At 40.5% G+C, this 5790-nt stretch overlaps 1 long non-coding RNA gene across 1 annotated transcript; it reads right to left on the reverse strand.

The window, feature by feature from the left end:
* Window positions 1-2147: 2147 nt before the first annotated feature.
* LOC110743656 lies at window positions 2148-5533 on the reverse strand. Its single transcript, XR_002522974.2, has 2 exons — window positions 4395-5533; window positions 2148-3144 (listed from the first exon to the last, which is right to left on the reverse strand). It is a non-coding gene; the product is annotated as an uncharacterized LOC110743656 (long non-coding RNA).
* Between the last annotated feature and the right edge of the window lie 257 nt (window positions 5534-5790).

Genomic DNA, 5790 nt, shown 5'->3' on the forward strand with positions numbered 1-5790 from the left:
CAAAGAAATGCTCTAAGGAAACTCATAGTCACATAGTGACGCTGATAACTCCCTGATCTTTTCGGAAGATGGTGCGGTGAAATATCCTGTCTGAAACCAAGGTTGCGTGAAAGGCTTCTTAGCAATATCTTACATTTTCAATTCAGGTTTTATGCATCCCTATCGTATTAATTTAAAAATCAACTTATTTAATCTGACATATAAAGGGCATGAAAGTATCATTTCTGTCTTTAAATGAAGAAAAATATGGTCGAATAGAAATTTAATGAGTTTTTTTTGAACCCATCAGGGAACTAAGGTTACGGGGCAACCTGCCACCCTGAAATCCAGGGAGAAGGTTACTCCAGGGAGATACAGGATGTAAGATACAAAACAGAAGCCACTGGGCACCTTAGGCTAGAGGAAGCCCTGAGAGCAAGTTTTAGACAGGAATACCGAAATCTCATCCCATCTTGGGGGAGGGAAGTGCACCCAGTCCAGCGTCACTCCAGCCTTCTTGTGTCATAAACTTGATGACCTAGATGAAATGAGGCCATTCTTTGAAAGACACCAACTACCAAAACTCACTCAAGGAGAAATGTCTTCCTAAAACACCAGGCCCAGATGAATTCTACCAATATTTTTGTTGCTGTTGTTGTTGAGACGGAGTCTCGCTCTGTCACCCAGGCTGGAGTGCAGTGGTGTGATCTCGGCTCACTGCAAGCTCCGCCTCCCAGGTTCACGCCATTCTCTTGCCTCAGCCTCCCGAGTAGCTGGGACTGCAGGCACCCGCCACCACGCCCGGCTAATTTTTTCTGTATTTTTAGTAGAGACGAGGTTTCACCATGTTAGCCAGGATGGTCTCGATCTCCTGACCTCGTGATCCTCCTGCCTTGGCCTCCCAAAGTGCTGGGATTACAGGCATGAGCCACTGCGCCCAGCCTCTACCAAGTTTTTAAAAAGAGCTAGTACAAATTAACACATTTTTTTTTCTGGAAAGTATGAGGTTGGAATACTACTTAATTCATTTTATGAAGCTAGCATATTCATATGAACACTACCTGATTCATTTATAAAGCTAGCATTAACCAAAACCATATAAAGACATTACCGAAAAAGGAGACTGTAGAGCAATACCTCTGATTAATTGAGACACAAATCTCCTTAACATATTTTAACAAATCAAATCCAGCGATACATATGAGGAAAAATATAATGTGACCAAATGGGGTTCATTCCCGGAAGGCAAGGCTGATTCAACATTTATAAATACTGATGTATATAATTCATCCTATTAACAGTATAAATAAGAAAAAGTATGATCATGTCAATAGATGTAGAAGATACACTCCACTCAACAAAATTCAACACCCATTCACGATATACAGACTTGAAAACCAGAAATAGCAGGGATCTTCCTTAACCTAATAAAGTGTTTATATGAAAAATGCACAGTTAACTTTATTCTAAATGATTAGAGAAAGAATGCTTTCCCTCTAAAATCAAGACAGCATGACGCTGGTGAAAGAGTAGCCACATAGATCAATGGAGTACAATAGAAAACCCATAAATGAATGAACACAAATACTGTCAATGGATTTGTGGCAAAGGTGCAAAGGCAATTCAGTGGTGAAATAATACTTTATTGCCAGGCGCGGTGGCTCATGCCTGTAATCCCAGCACTTTGGGAGGCCGAGGCGGGTGGATCACGAGGTCAGGAGATCGAGACCATCCTGGCTAACATGGTGAAACCCCGTCTCTACTAAAAATACAAAAAATTAGCCGGGCGTGGTGGCGGGCGCCTGTAGTCCCAGCTATTCGGGAGGCTGAGGCAGGAGAATGGCGTGAACCCGGGAGGCGGATTTTGCAGTGAGCCGAGATCGCGCCACTGCACTCCAGCCTGGGCGATGGAGCAAGACTCCGTATAAAAAAGAAAAAAAAGAGAATACTTTTTTAACAAATGATGGTGGAAAACTCGGATGTCCATATTCAAAAAGTGAACTTTCACACAGATCTCACATCTTACACAAAAAGTGACTCAAAGTGGATTATAGAACTAAATATAAAATGCAAAAGTATAAAACTCTTAGAGGAAAACGGAAGAAATTTGCATGGCTTTGAGTTTGTTGATGAATTTTTAGATACTGTAAAAAACACAACCCATAAAAAATTGATAAATTGGACTTTATTAAAATTATTTTTTCCATCTGTGAAATTAACTCTTGAGGGAATGAAGAGACAAGCTTCAGCCTTGGAGTATACATTTGCACATCACATATCTGATAAAGGACTTGCATCCAAATACACAAAGAACTCTTACAATTCAACAAATAAAAACAAATAACCAAGTTCATAAGTAAGCAAAAGAATACCTTATAAAACATGTTCAAGAACCTGTGAATAGTGTACAGCAAGTCCTTGTTTTAGACTTTTTTCTTCATTTTATTATTCAGTATTTACACAGTTTGAAATATGAGTGTCTAGGAGCTGTCTTTTCTCACAAGAAAGAGGGAAGTGATCTAAAATCACGAAACTGAAGCCCGAGAGTAAGATTACACATTTTGCACACATGCATATCACTATTTTTCATTCTAAAATGAGTGTTTTTCTAGATCAGAGAAATTTTATTTAATTCCATTTTGTAGGACTCTATAGCAGAGCCTCTTCGATATGAACCTGTTTAATTTGTATAATGTCGATAATTATTTTCCATTCACAATAACAACAACAAAGACTTTTTGTACTATATAGTCTTCAGCAACAGACTGCAGTCACTTGTCTCTAGCTCCAAGGTCTGTGAAGTAGAGTTTATCGGGCCATCTAGTGGCCACTACATCAATCAACAGCTTTTTGTATTTACTACTGTGAACAACTTTTACAGGCTTCACTACATTGATACTAAGTCTACAAAAGCTAAAACTAGGCCTCCCTGCAGACTGTCTATAACTGTCCTGAACATAACAGAATTCATGACCCATATGTTTTGTTAACGTAACCATCGTACTGTATCTTTGTGGTTCTGCGCCTTACACGGGGCCCCGGTGGAGCTGTGGCGTCTTAGCAGAGGGCATTTGCCCGCACACCCTGACTCAAACGACGGATGAATAAAACGTACATTTCCATACAGATATTTTGTTTTGCCAGTCCAGCTGAGTGTCCGACTGCCTGCACACCAAGAGAGGTTTGTCACTGCTGCTGGTCCGGAGCAGCTTGCACTTCAGGCATTTATTTAGTATACAATTAACAACAGAAGCTTTGAGTAAACACACTGGAGGATAATTAACATGGTTAAGAGAGTAGTTTTACGAGCTTAGGTACCATGGTTTAAAGTAAATACCATTAGGGGGCAATTTCTCCGGTTGACCTCCCCCCCCCCCCCCCCCCCCCCCCCCCCCAGGTACCCCAACCCCCCCACGCTCCCCCCGACAGATTAGTTAATGGAGGTACCGTAAACACACTTAACTGGGGAATCCTCTGTTGTTCCTAGTATTTACCCTGTGACTTAATGCTCTAAAGAAAGAACCGGCTGCCTTTAGCCTGTTCAATTGCTACAAGTTATGTAATCTTTTGGCCTTTCAAAAGGTTTGTGATTATTTCCTATAACTTTCCCTAATATTCCCCTTTAATATTTTTGCCATCATCCTAGTGAATCACAACATATCTTAATATAATTATTACATGAATGTATAGTCCGTATTATTTTTAGACCTGATTAATTGAATGTTTCAGTGGGATGTATCAATTTTTCCTCTTTCCATTATAATAATCTCGTTTAAGTCACTAACATGTCTTGCCTGGAAGATTATTATCTCCTAACTGGTCCCTTGTCATCCTCTCCGTATCCTTAAAATTCTTTCTCCAAAGAGTAACTCAATTAATCTTTTAAAAAAACATGTGTATCATAGTAAGATCATGGATTTTCTCTACTTAAAATGTTCCAATGAGGTTCCATCACAATTTTAATGAAATGTGAACTCTTTTTCACTGTCTATACAGTCCTATGGGATCTGGTCTCCACATTCCTCTTATAAACTTCATTTCCTACCACTCTCCCCTCCATTCACTAGAAACCAGGTATATTGTTTTTTTGTCATTGTTGTGTGTTTGTTTCTTAAACACATTCTCCCAGACTTTGGGCTTTGGGTATGTTGTTTGTCTCACTGGAATAATTGGTTCCCACATACTCCCACATGAGTTGCTTCTTCTCTAAAACCATGGGTGGTTGCAGATCAAATACCATGCCCTCAAAAATGTATTCCTTCTTAGTTACTCAGAAATTAAACACCAGCTGCAATCAAAGAAACTCCCAAATCTCAGTGGCTTAGTTATATATTAATTAACCATGTACACTTCAGTATGGATAATGGGGAGTGAAGACTGAGAAGTTCTGTTCCATGAGCTATTCAAGGACTCACTTGGGCACCAATCCTTTTACGACTTGGCTCTCCTCCTGGTTCTCAGAATCCATGCCGTTCACCTGTCAGAGAAAGTAAAAGAGGGTGGAGGATTATGTCAGAGATTTTTATAAACTGTATTTGGGAGTGGAGTACTTTATTTCTACCTATATTAGCTGGAATTCAGTCGCGTGACCACAACTAACTGCAGCTATGGATGGTAAATGTAGGGCAGCTGTGTGCCCAAGGGAAAACAGGGTTTGATGCAATCACAGCGTTTCCCTCTGCCACGTTAGCCCTTGTGTTTATCAAATATCCACTTTACCCTTCCTTTTAAATGTTGAACACACTCTCCCTAGAGGAGACAATCCAAAATTCACCTATGTATTGAATCCAGCTCAAAGTTCAGGATTTCAGAATTACACTCGGTCTTCTCCACCAAGTCCTGCTGTGGTTTGTCGAGGTCAGGGACCCAGGAACTAAAAAGATAAATTATGTTTCAAACAGCCAATAGGGGGGAGGCGAGAAATAACCATAGTGAAAATTCTCATTCGGAAAGGAAAAGGAGGCACTTTACCGTTATGGACTCATAGGAATTATGGAATCTTGCTGGTACTTGATGATGTGTCTGTGAAGCAAGTGGGAATTAGTATTCCAGAGGAGCAAATATATGGCACAGAATTGTAGTTGCTACCTTTTCAGGTGAGATGGGATAGAAATGGAGTCCCTGAAATAAGAAGTATGTTTCTGTACATTTCAATGCTGAACCAAGAAAGGACACATGGCTTGATGATACATTGAAATATTTATCTGGGTTTTTCACATTTTTCCTCTCCCTCTCTCCCATGTGTACTCTGAGGATCAGCACACTTGTAGACAGGAGTCACCTACTTTGAAGGAGCAACCAGAACTCTGACTCCAAAGAGTAAAACTTGGTATCTGAAAAGACAATGAAAAGAAATATTCGGTTTCACACTTACAGAGTTAGTTTTAAAATGGCCCTAAGAGGTGAAGAGAACATGCTGATGGAAGAAAGAAAGGAATGGATAAAATTTGATCTTGAGACATGAGGATAAAGCTGAGGTTGATAATAGGATACAAATGGATGTTCTTTTACAACACAAACCTTTTTTTTTCTTTCTTTCTTTTTCTTTTTTTTTTTTTTTCCGAGATAGAGTCTCGCTCAGTCGCCCAGGCTGGAGTGCAGTGGCGCAGTCTGGGTTCACTGCAAGCTCCGCCTCTCGGGTTCACGCCATTCTCCTGCCTCAGCCTCCCCCCGAGTATCTGGGAAGAGGTGCCTGCCACCACACCCGGTTAATTTTTTTGTATTTTTAGTAGAGACGGGGTTTCACCATGTTAGCCAGGGTCATCTCGATCTCCTGACCTCGTGATCCACCCGCCTCGGCCTCCCAAAGTG

The sequence above is a fragment of the Papio anubis genome, chromosome 7 (genome assembly GCF_008728515.1).
Source record: "Papio anubis isolate 15944 chromosome 7, Panubis1.0, whole genome shotgun sequence".
Taxonomy (NCBI): domain Eukaryota; kingdom Metazoa; phylum Chordata; class Mammalia; order Primates; family Cercopithecidae; genus Papio; species Papio anubis.